At 45.9% G+C, this 20,755-nt stretch overlaps 1 pseudogene across 1 annotated transcript in view; it reads right to left on the reverse strand.

Annotated features, from left to right (window-relative positions):
* LOC306803947 overlaps positions 1-10,523 on the reverse strand; it is a 17,910-nt pseudogene extending 7,387 nt beyond the window's left edge. The window contains exon 1 of the transcript in view: positions 9,599-10,523. The product of the transcript in view is annotated as an uncharacterized misc_RNA (transcript). The remainder of the gene's footprint in view (positions 1-9,598) is intronic.
* Between the last annotated feature and the right edge of the window lie 10,232 nt (positions 10,524-20,755).

The raw sequence follows: 20,755 nt of genomic DNA on the forward strand, positions 1-20,755 counted from the left end.
CTGTGGTTTTTCCTGCGAGACCATGGGAAGACATGGAAAATGGGATGGGAAACCCACCTTCTGTCCTGGCAGCACGGGTGCTCAGCTCAGGGAGAGAAAATGCTAACCGAGGGAGCCGCACTAAAAGAAGGTAGCCTCAACCTCCCACAAGCAAGGTGCAGGGTATTACAGCAAGGAGGATGTTCTGCAATCCCCTGGAAGGAACCTCCACTATGTATCCCAGAAAGAAATAATACCAGGGCTAGAGGGGCCCGCCTCTAGCCAGGGAGAGGCATGGGATGACAGGATCTATTGGATAGTGTGGGTGCGATGGCCTGGCACGTCAAAGCCACAGAAACATAAGTGTTAGTTGATACTGGTTCACAATGCACCCTGATAGCATCAGAACATGTGGGAAGGTACCTGTTTCCATTGTTGGGGTGACGGGGGGATCACAGGAATTCACTTTGCTGGAAACTTAGATTAGCCTGACAGGGAAGGGGTGGCAGAAACATCCAATTGTAACTGGCCCAGGGGCACCGTGCATTCTAGGCATAGACTTCCTCAGGAACGGCTACTACAAAGACTCAAAGGGGTTCAAGTGGGCTTTTGGAATAGCTGCTGTAGAGACAGAGAGCATTAAGCAGTTGAACACCTTGCCTGGACTGTCAGAAAACCCCTCTGCAGTAGGGACTCCTGAAAGTGACTGAGCAACAGGTGCCAATTGCCACCATGACAGTGCACCACCAGCAAGTACCGGACAAATCGAGATGCTGTGATCCCCATCCACAAAATGATCCGTGATCTAGAGAGCCAAGGGTGGTCAGCAAGAGCCACTCACCCTTCAACAGTCCTATCTGGCCTGTGCAGAAATCTGATGGAGAATGGAGACTGACTGTGGACTATCGGGCATTGAATGAGTGACTCCACCGCTGAGTGCTGCCGTGCTGGACATGCTGGAACTCCAGTACGAGCTGGAGTCCAAGGCAGCAAGGTGATATGCCACCATTGACATAGCAAATGCATTCTTGTCCATTCCTTTGGCAGCAGAGTGCAGGCCTCAGTTTGCTTTCACCTGGAGGGGCGTGCAGTACACCTGGAACCGACTGCCCCAGGGGTGGAAGCACAGCCCCACCATCTGCCACGGACTGATCCAGGCTGCACTGGAAAAGGGTGAGGCTCCAGAACATTTGCAGTACATCGATGACATCATTGTGTGGGGGAACACAGCAATGGAGGTGTTTGAGAAAGGAGAGAAGATCATCCAGATTTTACTGGGAGCCGGTTTCACCATTAAAAAGAGCAAAGTCAAAGGACCTGCCCGAGAGATCCAGTTCCTGGGAGTGAAGTGGCAGGATGGATGGCACCAGATCCCCACTGAGGTCATCAATAAGATCACCGCAATGTCCCCACCAACAAGCAAGAAGGAGACACAAGCTTTTCTAGGTGCTATCGGCTTTTGGAGAATGCACATCCCTGAGTACAACCAGATTGTGAGCCCTCTCTACCAGGTCACTCGCAAGAAGAACGATTTCCATTGGGGCCCTGAACAACAGCAAGCTTTTGCCCAGATCAAACAGGAAATCGCTCATGCAGTGGCCCTTGGCCCAGTCAGGACAGGACCAGAGGTAAAGAATGTGCTCTACTCTGCAGCTGGGAACCATGGTCTGTCCTGGAGCCTTTTGGCAGAAGGTGCCTGGTGAGACCCGAGGCCGACCCCTGGGATTCTGGAGCAGAAGCTACAAAGGATCTGAAGCCAACTACACTCCCACAGAGAAGGAAATCCTGGCTGCCTATGAGGGAGTTCAAGCTGCCTCAGAGGTGATTGGCACAGAAGCACAGCTTCTCCTGGCACCCCGACTGCCAGTGCTGGGGTGGATGTTCAAAGGAAAGGTTCCCTCTACCCACCACGCCACCGACGCCCCATGGAGCAAGTGGATTGCCCTCATCACGCAGCGCGCCCGTATTGGCAACCCAAATCGCCCTTGGATTTTGGAGATAATTACGAACTGGCCAGAAGGTGAAGATTTTGGTCTCGCTGATGAAGAGGAGCAGAAGCAAGTGACCCGGGCTGAAGAAGCTCCACCGTGTAACTAGCTGCCAGCAGATGAAACACGCTACGCCCTTTTCACCGACGGTTCCTGCCACATTGTGGGGATGAACCGGAAATGGAAAGCTGCCGTATGGAGCCCCACACGACAGGTTGCACAAGCTACCGAAGGAGAAGGTGGATCGAGTCAACTTGCTGAACTCAAAGCTGTTCAGCTGGCCTTGGACATTGCTGAGAGAGAGAAATGGCCAAAGCTCTACCTTTACACTGATTCGTGGATGGTAGCCAATGCTCTGTGGGGTTGGCTGGAAAGGTGGAAAAAGGCTGACTGGCAACATAGAGGAAAACCAATCTGGGCTGCTGATGAGTGGAAAGACATTGCCACTCAGGTAGAGAAGCTGCCTGTGAAAGTCCGTCATGTGGATGCCCATGTTCCCAAGAGTAGGGCTAATGAAGAACACAGGCACAACAAGCAGGTAGATCAGGCTGCACAGATAGAGGTCTCAAAGATAGACTTAGATTGGGAACACAAGGGGGAACTGTTCCTGGCTCGATGGGCCCACGGTGCCTCAGGCCATCAGGGCAGAGACGCCACCTATAAGTGGGCACAAGACCGAGGGGTGGATCTAATCATGGACAGCATCTCTCAGGTTATTCATGACTGTGACACGTGCGCTGCCATCAAACAGGCCAAGCGGGTGAAGCCCCTCTGGTATGGGGGGCGATGGTCCAAATATAAGTACGGAGAGGCCTGGCAGATTGACTATATCACACTGCCTCAGACCCGCCAGGGCAAGCGCTATGTGCTGACCATGGTAGAAGCCACCACCGGATGGTTGGAGACCTACGCTGTGCCCCACGCCACTGCTCGGAACACCATCCTGGGTCTGGAAAAACAAGTCCTCTGGAGACATGGTACCCCTGAAAGAATTGAGTCAGACAATGGGACTCATTTCAAAAATAGCCTTATAAACACCTGGGCTAAAGAACATGGCATCGAGTGGGTGTACCATATTCCCTACCATGCACCAGCGGCTGGGAAAGTCGAACGGTGCAATGGTCTGCTTAAAACCACCTTAAAGGCACTGAGTGGGGGGACTTTCAAGAACTGGGAGATCAATCTACCAAAGGCCACATGGTTAGTGAATACCCGAGGTTCCACTAACCGAGCAGGCCCTGCCCAGTCAGAGCCCTTGGGAGCAGCAGATGGAGATAAGGTTCCAGTGGTACACCTGAGAGGCATGTTAGGGAAAACTGTTTGGGTGAACTCTGCTTCCAGCAAAGACAATCCTGTTCGTGGGGTGGTTTTCGCTCAAGGACCAGGTTGCACTCGGTGGGTGATGCAAAAGGATGGAGAGACCCAATGCATACCCCAAGGGGACCTTGTTCTAGGGTGAACTATATATGATACTGTGCCTGTAACTACATGTATGTATATAATTTAAAGGTTTCAATATGATGTAGCATGATGGCATGGAAAAATTCGGGGTGGATTATGTTAGGGGTTGAGTGTTTTTCTGTTACTGTGTCAATTGTAAGAATTTTTCCCATTATCATGCCAATGGAGCTGGCCGGGCTACACCCAGGGTCCCTGATGGGTCCAGACAAAAGGGGGTGGGTGGGGACGGCCCCGGAGGGGCCTCTGAGGCTTCCGGGAGGGCACTCGCGTTTCCGGCGAGCTGGGAGGAGGATGCCTGGGATCGTTCAGCCACGCGGCCGAGCACAGCAGAGCCAGACCCTCTGCGATCACCTGCCCTGCATCTGCCCCGTTCCAGCCTCCTGCCTCTGCGGACACAGCTGATCACCCGGACACACACGGTGAGCGAGGAGCCGCCGCCCTCGGTGAGGGTGAGCCCGTTCCCGCCCGAGACCGGCGTGGCCGCTGCTGCCCCTCCCCCCTCCCTCCTGCCTTCGTTCCCGTCTGCCCTCTGGCAAATCCGGGCTCTGGACTAAGCACAGAAACAGCGTGCTTGCATCTAAAGGGACTGAAACCGAGTTATCTATTTCGTTCTGTTAGCAATTTTAACTGTTACTGTTTTCTGTTTGTATAGTTAGATATATTAGTAAAAGAGCTGTTATTCCCACCCCCCTTATCTCTGCCTCAGAGTTTTTGATTCAAACAATCGTAATACTTGGGGGAGGGGAGTGGAACCAAAGTCTCTATTCCAAAAAGGGAAACTTCTGCCCCTACTGGCAGACACCTGTCCTTTCAAACCAGGACACCAGTTCACCTCAGAGCAGCAGCCACCATGGTCCTTATTGTTAGAATGGGCTTGACAATGAATGGGAAAAAATGACACTTTCTGTGCCACACATAGTTATGTCTGGTTTAGAGCAAAAAGGAGGTCACTGCTTATCCCTGAGCAAAACAGTAAAGTAACAGGTGGTACTCCTAGAATGAAAGATGTGGTAATAAAGACAGCTACTACCTGGTACCCTGCTATGTTCCTCAACCCTTCTACACAGAATCATGATCCCCAAGGAAGTATGGAATTTTTGGGAGTGTCCAGTTCCCTGCTAAAGTGGCAATAATCCACTGCAAAGCTCACCAGTACATACAAACATCCAGAAACATCAGAAACCTCGTAGAAGACAAAACTGATAGAGAGGTGGCAGGACAAAGCATCTTGTTGCCAGTTCTATCCAAAGTGTGAACCTTTCCAAGTCAGTCACAGACCACCCTAATGAAAAAAATTACTTAGGAAAATCCTCGAATGTCTGATATAGTTGTGAAGGGTGGTGGCTAACAAAAAAACAACAAGTTAGGGTGTCCAAAGAAATAATGAGACAATCTATAGAAGACAAATATAAAGAAACCCATGGGGTGTTGAGGATTTGGTATATGATTAGGAAAGGCAGCTATTTGGTGTTAGACTGACAGGAACTGTGACAAGTGAAAATATAAAATCTACTTGCAGAGCAATGCACAGTTTTACAAAAGACTGCCATTAGAGATAAAAAAAAATAAAATTAAAAAAAAAATTAAAAAAAAAGGGGAAAGTTCTAAAATACTCTCCAAGGAAGAAATGGGCATTCACAGATCCATTTGACGCTTCCTAAATATCTTCCCCCCTCCGTCATTTTTCTATCCTTTTGCACAAAAAGTTTTTGGCATTGCTGGCCACACCTCTGCCCTGTTAGCTGAATATATTAACAACAGGAAACAGAAAAAAGACTGGGCTTCAAAGTTCCCCTAGATCTGTACAAGAATCAACATCTGTGTCTCTCTAGAAAGACTGGTTGCATCAGAGTATTTTTGAGAGAACTACAAAATAGAGTTTCCATAGGGATACAAGCAAACAATTTCTCTTTCAAATCTGCTGAAATATCTTGTCTCCAACACTTGTAAATGTGTTTTACAAAACACTTGCCAAGATCTCGATATTCCTTGGCTCAGTGACAAATTGAAACCAAGATCTACAGGCAGTCCTGGGAAGTGCTTCAGCTGACAGCTTAGAGCAGCCCATCTGCATTCCTCTGTAACCCTCCAAAACAAGGTGATTTGGGAATGGTGTTGTCCGAACTTCCACACCTTCAACCACTCAAGGCAAAGATCTTAAATTAACAAATGTCTTGGGTTCCAATGCCAGGTGTTACCAAGGGTATGTATTCTATCTTCATCTGTTAAAACCAGGTGGGGCAGTTGTCACCATCGGGTCAGACGTGGCATTCACACACACACACAGTTGATCAGAAGAACAGTGGTGTCTTTTCCTCTTTACTCTGAGTGTTCTCCACTTTATACGCGCGTAACAATGCCTGATCTTAAGTCATTGACTACATCACAATAGCTTATTATATTCATTGGTGCAAAGCAATTAGTGTCAATATATTTGTCAAATTTTTGCAGAAAATTAATGAGGCACATACGCACAATTACTTTTGCACGTAGTCAAACTACCAAAATCTTTCAAGTATTTTTTGAAACTAGTTTCCATGCCAATGGCCACATCTTCTTCCTTACTATGGATACACTTGGAATTCTTCAATTGTTGTTTCTTCTACTAACTCTGTTCGACTTACAGGCGAGATGTCAAGCCCCCGCATAGATATTTTAATGTGACATAGGGAAAACTGCTGCAAAATGACAGTCATTAAATGACCATTACATCTGAGGTAGATGTTGATCCAGCAGGGTCACGCCTCACGGATGGTCTGTAAAGGATGCCTGTGATTCACCAGCAGAACACAATTTACCCACTTCCCAAAAATCTCTACAGATCTAGTCAAAGTACAGACTGCAAATCTGTTGCTTGCAAGCATCTCTTGAAAGACATCTCAAATTTGCTTTTCACAGGATTCATCTGTAAATCAGCAATATATTACATAGAGATTTCTATAAGCTAGCACTTGCACAGACTCACATAAACTAATGTTCTAGTTTGCATTTTTTCTTTTGCAAGGAAGAAATGAATCAGTTATGCAAATCAGTTATTGCAAGGACCTTAGTTCAGGCAACTTCCTTTAGAGCAGACAAAAACCAAGCAGTGGCTGATGTTTAGTATTGACACACTGTCACACCAATGCAAAGGTCGGATGCCCCTGTGTGAACACACATTTCCATGGAAGCAAGCCCGGGCTCTCTCTCCCTCGCCCTGAGCTCCGGCACCAGGCCGGCCGGGCGGCTCTGCCCTCTGCGGGCCTCAGCCGGGCCGGCCAGGCAGCTCTGCCATGGGGCCGCGCCCCTTCTCGGCATCTCGCTGGGCCCCGTCCCGGCACAGCCAGGTCCCCCTGCCCTCAGCACAGCCAGAGCGGGCCCGTGGCTGGGCTGCAATGCTGCTGCTGCTGCTGAGTCTCACAGGAACTGCCGGGCAGGGCAGGGCAGCCATCGCCCCACAGATGTGCCACAGCGCTGGCCTGGCTGCTGAGATCCCGGCTTCCCCCAGCGCGGCTGCTGGAGAATCCTCCAGCAAACAGCCCCGGCCAGACCCGGCTGGGATCTCATGGCCCTCTGCAGGCCTCAGGCAAAATATTAACTCTTTCACTGCACAGATGAGGCTTGCAGACCTTCTATTCTCTCTGGAGTGAGAGAAAAGTAACAGACACACAGAAACAAAACAACATGAAGACACCAAGGTCAGTGAAATAGAAGTTCCAAGATGGGAGGGATTGAGGACATGCCTCACTCTTGGACTGAAATTCTCTTGTAAGCTATAGAGAATACATAATTGCTACATTAGACACTTTTTCCTGTGTAACTCATGAAATGCATTTTGAGCAGATGAAGCCTTCTCACCACAGCCATGAGCAGAAGCACCAGTGCTGAAGTAAGCAGATGTTGAAGTAGCTGTGATCCCAAGAGAATTTTGAACAGAGAGAGGGAGAGGAGTGAAGAAGATCCTTTACCCCCAGGGAAGAAGAAGAAGACCTCTGTTTCATGAGATGGAGATGATCTCCAATTTAGATGAAGAGAACATTTACTCAAACAGTTTCATGCTTAAAAATAGTACCCCGTAAGTTTGACACGGCCCATAAATTCAGCTGTGGGAAGGATGTGAGAAGATGGGAGGGACTTCGTGATTGGAGATTTACCAGGATGTTGGTATTTGTGGAAATTGAAGTCAGAAGAGAACTGTTTTCTTGTGGAGAAGTCTCCATAGACTGACAGAAGAGACTCATCTCCCTAAGTGATCTGAAGAAAGAATACTCTAGAGGTGACAAACTGACTGAATTGTTTCTCTGTGTTGTCAGTGGAAAAGAAAAGAGAGTGTGGGGAGGAGGGAGGAGAAGTGTTCAAGAGGCTTTATTCTCATTGTTCTTATTATTTCCTTTAGTTTCTGTTAATAAAGTTTTCATTTATATCCTTTCCTTTGTACCTCTGAGCCTGCTTTGCCTTCCCTCCTAACCCCATCTCACAGAAGGAAATTAGTAGACAATTCTAGTGGATGTGCAGGCAATTTGGCCAGCACTAGAACCCACCACAATTGGTGCATTGGCTGGAAATTTTAAATTGGTAAACTAAAACTACTATATGAAATTGGTGTTACTGCTGGTTGGAAGTGAAACCACCACAACTATTTGAGCATTTTCACACCACAGCTCACAAGAACAGTTCAATTCTGATGGCCCTGACTCAGATGTACTGCAGCCTAAAGCATAAAGGAAAGGTCACTGCAGACAAATTTTACTCAAATGTTGAGATTCAAATAAATAAAAATAAGTCACCTGAAATTGGAAACAGTAAAAATTAGAAGGAAGCAAGAAATGGAGATCCTTGATGCACCGACTTCATGTCAGCTGGTGACATGGGCTATGTCACCCCTCTGCTGAGCTTTCCCCAGGTGAAGGACCCCACAGCAGGGCTGGTCTGCACACTGGAGAATGGGCGCTCACTGAGCCTCTCACCAGAGGCTCCCAACACACACCCAAAGCTTCTCCCTGTCCACCCTTTGGTGAGAAGCTCTGTGCCAGCCTGGCAGCTGACAGCCTTGTGGCTCTTGTCTCCTCCCCAAAGGTGCTAAGCTTGTGCCTTGTGAGTGTTCCCATCTTCTGAGTTTTATCTTATCTTCATCAGTGAATAGTCCAGGGCCTCACCCCAAAGACCTGTTCAGGATATGGTGGCGTTCTGTGCAGCTGTTGTAATCCAGTTCTAAAAGTCATTCAAGAAAATGTTTAAGTCAAAACTTATAACATTTCAGTCTCTGATACACAATGAGAAAGAAAAGAATCTTTCAGATGAGTTGAGGTTTCAGAAAATGCATGTATTTACAATCCTACTCTGTAATCCTCTACAATCCTACTCCATATTCCTACTCTACAATCCTACTCTAGAATTCTAAACAGGGTGTGGAGCAAATGTCCCTTGCAGACCAGCCAGAATGACTGCTCCTGCAGTGGATGTGCTCAGAAAAAACTAGCATTTTTGTGCATTACTAACTCTTCTGCTGAGAAGTGTGAGTAAAGAGCCTCTCTTTTTTCTTCACTGTTTGTTTCAAGTCCTGCCACAAGCAGCTTTGCTTTTGCAGGCAAGAAATGCAGTGCAGACAGGCTCCAGGCAAACATTTAAAGAGGCAGGGTAGAGAACAGCAAACAAAATACAAGAGATGGAGTGAGAATACAACAGCAGGACTTAAGAGTACAGGAATAGAGAAGAGTACTTTTCAAAGAGGTTGAGCTAACCTAAATGTAGCATTCCTATCAAAATGAACAATAGAAGGAATTGTAGAAGTACTACCAGTCATTAAACCAAGACCAGAGTGAAATCAGCCCCACAGTCACTCAATTCCCCTGAAGCATTTTGTCTCCAATGACTGGTGACAAATCAGGGGATAAAGGAACTGCTAGGAAGCCAAGGAGGAAATGAAAGTTTCATCCCTCCCACAATCCCCCAAGTGAAGAGTGCACAGCAGTGACTTTGTGCCCTCCTGTTCCAACAAGAATCTTAGGTGGATGATCATCAGGTGGAAGGAAGGAAGATGCCACCTTCCTTCCCCACTCTGTTGGCTTCCTGTTTCTGGCCCCTCTCTCCTCAGGATTTCTGTTATCAGGGGCTCTGTCCTCAAAGTCCCTGTGTCCTTTGATCAAGAAAAATCTCAGGTGGACTGCAGGCCTAGGAGGAGGCCAGCATGCCGATGCCCAGAGTGTCTCTAGGAGACTGCACTTCTCCTTCTGCCACAGCTCCTCCTGCGAGTTATGCAGGAAAAACATCAGCTTCCCATTCAGCTGCTCCTCTTGCACATGCACACCAGCTCCACACGGACACTGAAGGTCCTTGCTGCCATCTGCCCTGTACTGTTCAGCTGTAGTGGAAGGCATGCCCTGGCGGGGGATTCAGTGGGACCAGCATGTGCTACAGCCCATCCCACTCCTGGGGACTCCAACCCTCAAAGGCACTGCCCAGCCCAATGGCTTCCTGAGGCACCGGGTAGAGAGCATTGCTGTCCACAAAGACACGCGTGAAGCTCTCCATCAGCTCAGCTCAGCTGTCACTGAGCAACCTCTCCCCAGGTCCTCCACAGGCCACTGTATGTTATCTACTAAAGGGATGCTTTCCTTATTCCCAACATCTCAAGTGTCTTCTCTGTCTTTGATTCTACCACTGCTGCTTTCTTCCTTGTCACCATCACTGCCTGCTTTTTCACTGGCAGCCACGTTACTTTGTTCAGCTTCTTTTCTGTCTTCATTCTTGTTTCCTTCCACATTTACACCACCCTCTTTTTCATCCTTGTTTCTATCATTGTCATCCTCTTTTATAACTTCCTTATTTTCTTCCTCAGTTGCAGCAAAACCACTACGGCCTACTTCATTCCCAGGATCACTGCTATCTTCCTGCTCAGTCCAATGACTGTTTCTTTGTTTGCTGGCATCACTGCTTTCCTGCACCTTTACATCTGTGTATTCTTCCTTTCCATCTACATTGTCTTCACCTTCATTTACATCATCACTGTTGCCTGTCTTCATATTTGCACCATAGGTTTTTTCTTAATTTCCATCTCCTTCTTCTTCCTTTCCAGTGTCCTTGTCTTGCTCCACCTGTACATCCTTGTTTCCACCTTCATTTGCTTCATCTAGGCCTTCCATATTTCCAGCAACATTGCCACATTTGTCTTCATTTACATCATCATTGTTCCTCACTGTCATATTTGCACCATGAGACTTTTCTTAATTTCTATCTCCTTCTTCTTCCTTTCCAGCATCCTTGTCACGCTCCACCTGCACATCCTTGTTTACTCCTTCATTTGCTTCATCTTGACCTTCTGTATTGCCAGCAACATTTCCAGGTTCGTCTTCATTTCCTTCAGCAGTACTGTCTCCTGGCACATTCCCAGCACTCCATCCTTCATATTTCTTTAAGTCATGGCCATTGTCACTCTTAACATCACTGTCTTCCTTCATCTTCGCATCACTGTTGCCTTCAATAGCATCATTGTCATCTCCTTCATTTGTAGCAGCCACAGGACTTCCTTCTCTGTCATGTCTGCTGCTGCTGTTGTCTGCCTCCACATCAATGTCACATCAGTGTTTTCTCCGCCTTCCTTTGGACGAACAGTGTCTTCTTCCTGTTCTTTTCCCCTCATGTCTGCTAAGGTCTTGCAGGAGCTCTGTCCTTGCCACTGCTGCTGGCCTCATGGCTCCTTCTCCTGCAGCTAAAGCACAGGCCCAAGAGGAGCAGGACTGCTGCAAGAGCCCAGAATGGCCACTGGTGCAGAGCACCAAAGAGCACGGCTCCCAGCCCTGGTCCTGCTGCTCCGGGGGCCCCTGCTCCAGCTCCTGCAGCAGTCGAGCCATCTCGCGGTGCAGCAGCTCCTGGCAATTCTGCATTCGCCGGTGCGTGGCCTCGTCCAGCCCATCCCCGGTGCTGGGGGTACTGCATCAGGCTTTGCACGAGCATGGAGAGCAATGGCAATAGAGCCATGGTCTGCAGGAGGACACGCAGCAGGGGTTCAGAGGGGCCACAGTGGAGACAGGCAGTGGGGGCAGGAGCCACAGGGACATGGTGCAGGAAGGAGAGGCCCCGGCAGCTGGCAGGCAGCAAGGCCTCCCCGCTGCCCCAGGAAGCACTGTGCCCTGAGCAAGGTGCTCCCACCAGGGGCTGGGCCCCGGCTGCAGGGCAGAACACACAGCCCGGGGTCGGCACTACTGCCCCAGCCCTCCTCCAGCCCCGTCTCCTCACTGCGTGTGCACTCACTGCTTGCCCAGGCTCTGCCGAGGCAGCAGCACCCACTGGGGCCTTTTCCAGCTGCCCCATGGTGACTCGGCCCCTGTGCTGTCACAGGCCCGAGCGCGGCACAGCCCAGCCCTGCCCGCCGGCCCCAGCCCGGGCAGGGAGCTCAGCATGGCCCTAGGCACACAGAGCCCCAACAGACACCAAGTGCAGACCCATCCCTCGGCAGTCTGGGAACCCCAGAGCTCCCCTCTACAGAGCAGGCACAAGTGCCCTGCCACACAACCCTTGTCAAATAGAAATTTGGGTGACGTGACCCATGGACATTCTCAGTATACAGGTGTAGGATTTTATTTAATACCGAAGAGAGACATTTTTCTTATTATTATTAGTTATACTTACTGCTTTGGGGCAGGATGTCAGGTAGGCTAAGGTTTTATTACACATGTAGTGAGGAATCTTTCTGAAAGAAATCCAGGTTGCTTGGATGATACACAGGAAGATTTAATACCATCCTAAAAAGGCCAAATAAGTTAATTACAAAATTTCAGGGTCGGGAATAACCTCCTTGCTCTCAAACTGTAGGTTAAATACTGTGCAAAATTCTGGTACAGTCAGGATTTTGTTCAGAAAGTAGAATGTCTGCCTTTTTCAAATTTGTGCAGAGGTGTACCTCTGTCCCTTCCACCCTCTTCAAAATTGTCTCCCTTAAACAGAGTTAGCCAATCTCTCTGATAAAGGAACTTCTGTCTCTTTCTGCTGTCTCTTTGTCTATTTATCTTCAAAGGACTGTGAGTACAGGAGAGATGATACTCAGCCCTTCTTTGGGGAACTCATCTATAAATAGAACTGCAGGAATGGAGAGGGAGGAAAGGGAAACAGGATGTGACTCAAGTACCTGCATGGTGACCACAGATGTCCACTGCTAGACAGACACTGATGTGAGGCAGATCATGCCTTCCCATTAGTGCCCAAAAAGAGAACAGTGTTGCCATTTCTGAAACTGCTCTGAATTGCATTTGCTTAACAGATGTCATTAGTAAAAGTAGTTAAAGAAAGAGTTTTGAACCCTCTCCCAAACTGATGCCACTTATCACGTATCTTCCTCACATTCTTCTAGGAATGTTTTTGATGTTGTCCCATCCTTCTTTTTACAGGGGAGCAAAAATTCTTTGCCAAGTATCATTCTCTCTGATTTGTTTCTTCTCATCTTTTGAGATTTAATAAAGTGAACATTCAGCAGAAGAGTTCTGTATTTTTTGAACAAAATTCTTCTTTGATCCAATTGAGGCCCTTCTGTCACAATGAAAAAACAAAAACTGTTGTGAGCTGCAGTTTACACTGTTAAGAGGTTAATATGGGTCAGTTCTCCAAGGTTATTCTTAGTTCAACTGCTGTATAAACTGTTGATGTCAGTGACTGGAGGCTGCTCTCCAGGACTTTATATATATGATAATTATATGACAGAAAATGCAACATATAGTTGCATCTGACCTCCAAGTTCAGTAGCTTAAAAAAGGAAAAAAAAATTGTCTGTAAGAAATTTGCTGGTTTTCCCATTCCTAAATGCCTTCACATTTCTATTTAGTTTAGTACATATACAAGAGACTTGCCTCACCTGGTCGGCAGTGCCCATCCATCTTCAAGCTAGGGTATATTTTAAGTGTCAATGATCAGTGCCTCCAGAAAGCATTTTTGAGACAAAATAGGCAAAGGCTTTTGCATCATTATACAATCATCCAGTACTTGGATCTTCACTTTCACATAAACACATCATGTTTTTCCACAAAGGAATCTGAGATAGATTTTTCTGAGAAATAACCAACCAAACCAAATAACAATAACAAACCAATCAAAAATTAATTAAATAACAATCAAAGAAAAAACACCCCTTCCTCACTCAGCACATGTTCCTTGATTTCCATAAGTATTCAGATTTACAGCTGCTGATAGTACCACAAGAACAGGTTTTTTTCTGGTTTTACTTCCTCTTCCAGCAAAGCAAGCACAGCTGCAAAGTGCCAACTCAATTCTAGGCTCTCTTATACATCACTAGTTTACTACATTCCAACCAGTCATAGTTGTGCAACACCCCATCAGGGTACTGGGATTACTGCAGTGTCCCAGACAGTTAGTGAGGCTCAAGGAGCTGAACAATTTAAACTATGTTTTATATGTATAATTAAAGGATGCATGACATGGAAATAAGCCAGCTGTACTGAAACTTAACAGACTAACTTCAAGATGCAATTTTCTATCACTGATGTGAGAATTTTTCTTTCTTCTCCTCATCTATCCTTGTTTGAGATCTTGGAGTTTTGTTTTGTTTTGGCTATGGAGTCAGAAGACAGCAAAAGATGTCCCTTCCAGATTCAACAAAATAGCATGAGTGGCCTGTCAGACAAACATACTGCTTGAAAAGATTTAAAACTAAACAGCTACAAGAAGAAACAAAAATTATCCCATCTACCATTCAAATTCATGGAGACTTACATTATCTCTTTATCATCCCTTTATTAAGTATATGTACTTGATCAGTATGTACCCAAATTTAAAGCATATTACTTTAACTACAGATATATGGATACGTGTGTCTACTGCATTATGTAGATGTCTCACCTTGAAATTATCATACAAATTCCAAAAGAAAACTGTGGTTATCTACTAGGTAGTTCAAAACTGTACTATAATCATGAGCTGGATATTGAATTGTCATTGTTGATAAGAGGGAAAACTGTAAGCATACATGACTCAGGTAAGTAATTTAGAAAATCAAATAGACTAAATATAAAATTACATCTTCAGACTTATTTAACATTCTTAACTTAATTCTGCAATAAATTTATCCAGAGCACAATGAAACTATGTTCTTGTACCCCGTAGATAGATGGTCTGTTTATTATTTGGCAGAAGATGATTTTCTCTTCATTGTGAAATCTCGGTTAAAGCTAACTTCATCCAAGAACTAGTGAACAGTATTATTCATCACTATTCCCATATTTATTAAGTAGCTTTTGTGCTGTTTCTAGTCCAGAAAATGTTCTCTTTCAGGATTCTGAAAAATACTTCTTTTTACACAAACCCCAGATCAGCATTACCTCACTTCCCAGCACCAGGAGAAATTAATGAACAAAAAGACAATGGTACAATCAAAAAACAGTATGTGACACTACAGGGGGTGATCTTTTTTAATATTGTTTTGCTCAAATCACTGGGTTTAGTGTACCTGGTTTACATGAGGTTTTGTCATAGAGCAGTCTTTGCTATTGTTAAATACCCAAACAATAAACAAAGACTCATAAGAAGCATAACCCAGCTTACAATGAGTTTTACAAAACTTTAAAGGCTTTAACTCTTACTGAGCTCCTCACAGGATTTACACACTATCCATTCCACATCAATAACTTGGCAGGAAAAATCCCTGCTCTGATTCTCACTTGAGAAGAACCAAATAGAGCAAAGAAAAGTAAAGGGTTTGAGAGACAATGAGGCTGCAACTCAGGGAACAAAGTCAGCAAAAAAACGGGTTTTATTGCAGGGAACAATATGATAATAAATAAAGCTATCCAACAGAGAGACAAAATACTTTCGAGGATTACAGTGGATTTTGTTGAGATGAACTCAAACAGAAGTAAAAATGGTAACTAAGGAAGTGAAACATGAGAGAAGAAAAAGGAAGGAACTCCATTATTTTATTTATTTATTAATTTTTTCAGCATTTTTCTGAAAGGAATCGACTGGTGGCAGTATTTCCAACAGGCCTGTAGTCCATTGGGAGATAAACAGCAGCAGAAATGGTAGAAACTTTATGGAATTGTCTGTGTCACATTACTCTGACTAGCTTATCTGACCATGAAATTTACTGCTGGGCACCTAAAATTGGTCAAAAAGTGTGCCATCAGAGCGAGGTGTTTCTATGCTAAAAATGTGATCAAGTCACTTTGACCTGGTGATTTGAGCCATAAAAGATGGACCCATTTTCAGGGTGAATTTGAAGACCTCAGCTACAATCATTTCAGTTCACTTCAGAGAGTAAAGTTCCTTTTTCTGCTGTAGAATTAGGGGGTGTCTTCACCTTCACAGTCTGCATTTGCCAGGCACCTACAGAACTATGAATTTTCCTCTCATTCCTACAGTCCTTGCAGAGCCGTGTTATGGGTTACGATGCACGCATGGGGTGCTACTTTTAAAGGCAGGCTGCTGAAAAACAAAATCCTCTTCATCATCTTCTCTATCAAATGTCTCTATTCATATTCCAGTCCTAAAACAGAGAGCTCCATTTCCCGAGGCAAAAAAAGTCTTCAACTCAAGCACTCATCCTCCACAAGTATATTTCACCTTTTAAAGGAATTTTAGAGAAGTCACAATCTCCTCATAGCCCCACAAAATAAAAGGTTTTCAGCTACTTTGCATCTTTTCAATCTCTTCCCATCAGGAACTTTCCGCCGACCTCTGTGGACTCCATGCTTTATTCCTTCTCATTAAGGGGTGTTCAGGAGATCAAGAATCTTACCCAGGCATGAAGAAGTTAAAATTGTATCCAGGTCATTAAGAGAAAACATGCGGCCGGTGCCGGAGGCCATGCGGCCCCGCTGAGCCAAGCCAGGGTCAGACTAAGGGCTCCTCGCAGAGCCGGAGCCGGGCCAGGCCCCAGAGCGAGCCCGGAGCCGGGCCGGGCCCCGGCCAGAGGCCACCGCTCCTCCGGAGAGTGGAAGCCGAAAGACCCACCAGCACTTGATCCACTGGGATTCGTGAAAGCGAAATAACTTTGCATTGGTTTCCCGAGCTGTCCATCACCAAATCAGCTCTCTGATTGGTGCCAGCAGCTCACAGGAGAAGTCCCGGGAGGCAGGACAGCCCCCTCCATTCCTGGACCATGTGGAGCTTTCCCTGAGGGGAGGCCAACCCTCCCCCCAAGCACGGGAAACCAACACACCTACCAAAACAAGGATTTGGGGATGGGGTTGTCCAAAATTCTATGCCTTTGACAGCATGAGGCAAAGAGTTTAAATTAACAAAAGAGTTCAGAAAACATCCCTCTACTTATCATAAGATTTTCAGTTTGCCACAATATTTTCTTAAAATATGTACAATTTCATAGTAGCAGAGGTACTGGGCGTCCACCGTCTAGTGAAAAAGTTTATTTCAGTGGACAAACCTAAGGCTTGAAGAAAAGAATTGACCAGAACAGCACACTCCAAATGCTGTATAAACAACAATGAGAGAAGGAGTTATCAACAGTGAAATTTCTATATTGTTCAAGGTCAAAACTAACTTTTTACAACTCCTTACACTTACTAATCTTCTTTGAACTAATCCTACATTTTAAAGAAACAATCAACTTCTCAGTGCAAATGTAATCTCCTATAAATGCTAACTTAAGTAATCCTAAAAAAACAGTCTCAAACTTTGAAATAAAAACCGCATGTTCAGAGATTTCATCAAGCTGAAGCACATGTGTGGTTCCAGGACTCCACTTATTCCTTGTCAAATTAAGATATTCATCTCTGAATATGGGACAGCTTTTTGTGGAGGCACTGGCACCTGCCCTTCATTTCAGGGCAGCTGGGGCTATCCTGTGAAGGAGAAAGCAAAAGAAAATTAGGCCATGCAAACATTTCTGCAGAGTTTGGATTCTGGTGTCCTTTGCTTTACAAAATCTTTGAGCTAGACTGAGCAGTACCCACAGCCCTGCAGGTCTGGTGTCACACATACCTGTTGTAACTGCTGAAAATCTGCTAGGATTTGATGAAGCAGCATCTTCAAGAAAAGAACTATGAAGAGTATTTCATTACTATTATAAAATGCAAACCTAGGTAAAACACTAAAAATACCCTCAGTTTGACTCTAGAGATTTTCTTCTCTGTGAGCCACCACTCTCCTGAAGGTTTGCAAATGCAAATTCCCAACACCCAGCTTCAGCCAAGATTTGCAATTTAGCCTCTCAATAGGGAATAGAAGGAGCACATGCTCTAGGACTGTGCTTGGGACACACCTCACCATAGTGTTTTTTCACAGACCCCTCAAACTGGGGTTTTTGTGCGCAGGGTCTTGCAAAAATCAGACTCAGCCCGAGCAGTGTCTGAGCATATATGCCAATTCTGCAGTTTCCCTTTGTCTCACTGAGCAGCTCCAGGGAATCCAAAACTCTGCTGTGATGAGGCACAGCCTTCATGGTTTTATCCTTCTTTACCAGGCTTTGGAGCCTGGAATCAGAGATTTCCACTGTCCATGAAACTGTATAAAATCCTTGCTGATCTTGTCAAACTTAGAATGTAAATTCCTGTATTGAACTCATCCGCGAGGGGCGGGCTCTGTGCACGTCACGGACTCCCGTTCCTTTCCCGCGCTCCGCCATTTCTCGGAACCCTCGTCTGAGGAGCGGCTCCCGCTCTGGGCCCGGCCCGGGCATCGGGCCAAGGAACCGCTGCTGCCCTGAACCACCGGGAGCTCGGGGTGAGCGGGAGCTGAGGGCGGTGGGAGCTGGGAGTGAGTCCGGGATGGAGCCGGGACCCACCTGGAGCCCCAGCAGGAGTCTGAGCAGAAAAGGGATGTTTGAGAGAGCCCCCGGGTCTGTGCGGGAAAATTTACGTTGCCAGAGGTTTGTGTGCCCAAAGGAGACAGAAGAGTCCTGTAAAAGTGACTTTATTCATGAACAAAGGGAGAGGCTATGGGCATTTGTCTTGCTGTTTCTAAAATGCAGCTTCCTTTTTACCCTCATTTTCTGGGCTGCGTGTCCCTCTCCCTTTCCCGAAAAAAAGAAAAGACACATGGAAGGTTCAGGTTTCCTGATCCGCCTGCTGCATGTCCTCCTTATTATGCACCCATCCTTTAGTATAACATCCGATTTTCACGGCTCTGTTAAGTGTTTCTCCTTCTCGAAGTTCAGGAATGGAGCAGGATCTTGGGTGAGCAGCAGTCCGTGTGAATTAGTAACATTTTCTGAAGTGAAGATTTCTCCCATTGCTTTCTCATGTACACGTTTCTGGCCCTATCCCCATGGCAATTTCACTCACTGACCCTGTATTTTTCTTCCTGTGTGTTTCTTGATTTTGGGATTATTCTCAGTGCCCTCACTCCCTGTCCTTTTGTAGCCGTTTCTGGATCAGGCCTGGCTGCCACCTGCATCCCCTTGCTCAGCTGCTGAATGAGCTGCACTCAGCAAGATGTCGTGCCTGGGAAAAAGATGAGAGTTGCTGCAGCACATCAGAGGAGGAACAGCATTCGTTTAACCCATGGTCTGCCAGGGAACCACAGAAACGTGCCCCATTGCCATTCTTTCCCTGTTTGGACTGGTGCATGATCTACTTTCTTGTTTCCTTTGTGACCTGTTTTACCACTTTTCAGTTATCATCTATTTGGAAACAGCAGTTTGAGTCATTTAATTTTCCACAAACTTCTTCTCCTTCTGTGAATAGGTAATGTGATCCCATCCCATGGTGAAATGTCTTGTTTTTCATTTCCCTGGATTTGTCAGCAGGAAGGTCAGGAGCTGGAGGTGGGCAATTTATTGTTATTTCGAGGACTGATAATATATTCCTTACTACATAACAATAATCATAATAATAGCAGTAATAATAGCAACAAATTCAACAGTAATAATAGTATGAATATTAATCATAATAGTAAGAATGAGAATAATATTTTGTTTTTAATCTAATTATGCTGCACAAAATATTGGTGGATTTTATTTCTCCTCATGTGAATTCATTAAGGTTCCCAGGGGCTGGTCCATGCTGTTATAGGATTTGTTCTGGTGTCTTTGTATCTTTTCTCCATTTTTGGGCACTTTCTCCAGCCAGGGCTGCATCAATTGACCACTTTTCTCTAATGAAATCATCAAATACTTGGATTTCCAAATGATTTCTCTGGATTAGCAAAAGCACTCCAATACTCTAATATACCTGATGTAATAGACAGTGACAGCACATGTTAGAGTGAGGAGAGGGGTGATTCTCCCCCACTTTTTTTAGTCAAATTTTCACAACGTTCTCCATTTGGTATTTCCCTTTGCAATTTAACCAATTTTTGTTGCAGTTAGATATCCACACCATGGGCTCTGTGTTTAGCTTTGCAAATTCCATCTGTGCAAGCAGGCAGAGCTTGGGGTGAGGGCCAGAGGGAATCAGCCCAATTGCCCTCCCCCAGGCAAGAAGACCCTGGTAACTTGTCCACACTTTGCCCCAGCAGGGTTAATTTGTTTTTCTAAAGCTCCTCTCCTGGTTGTCTGGAACCCCTGCTTCTCTTCCAGGGCTGCCATTGGATGACTCATATGTGGCCCCCTCCCACAATCTGCCTTTTTTTTTTTTTTTCCTTATTAACACTATTCTATTAATATTTTGTCTGTTAAAGTGTCACCCTTGAAGTTCTTCCAGTGTTGCAAAATCCATCCGAAAGGTGAACATTGAAAAACCCATACCGAAATTTTGCCATCAGTTAAATTCTCCCACATATATACAGAAAAAATTCCAATGCAAATGGTCAAACAATGCATATGGCGAGGAAAAGGTGGGATTGTACAGGACAGGGAGGAATAATAGGAGGAACAGGACTGTGGGGAAGAGTAGGGACACAGGAGGAGGAGGAGGAGCAGAAACAGGAAAGAGCAGAAGGTTCCACCCTTCTCTGTATCTGCAGCCTCTCCCCAGGCCCCAAGAGCATTGTCCCCATCACATGCATCCAGTGACCAGAGAGAGGGATTCATGATTTGAAAGGGGAGAATCTTGGTGTTTCTGACATTTATTGGGATAAATGCTGGTGTTTTTCTTATTTGCAGGGGTTGAATCTTTATATTTTGTTGGGGGGGTTGGCCATATCTTCCTGTTAGGTGGATTTTTCATCTGTGTCATGATATTTGGAGTATTTTTGGGCTGAATCTTGGTGTTTTGGAGGTTCTTAGAAACACAGGATGCCCAATGTCTTCCTGAGTTGCAGTTGGGCAAGGAGGAACCCCCAGCCCAAGGCCCTCTCCTCTTGTGTTTTCCCCAAACCAGGATTTTTCATTCCCGAGGCATTGACAGATGGAGGAGGAGGAAAAGCCCCAGAGATTCCTCACGAGGAGGAGCTGCAAACACAACCCAGGGAGCTGCAAGGATGAAAGACCCTCCCTGAGCCAGGAAGGC

Source organism: Erithacus rubecula, assembly GCF_903797595.1.
Source record: "Erithacus rubecula genome assembly, chromosome: 6".
In the NCBI taxonomy this organism is placed as follows: domain Eukaryota; kingdom Metazoa; phylum Chordata; class Aves; order Passeriformes; family Muscicapidae; genus Erithacus; species Erithacus rubecula.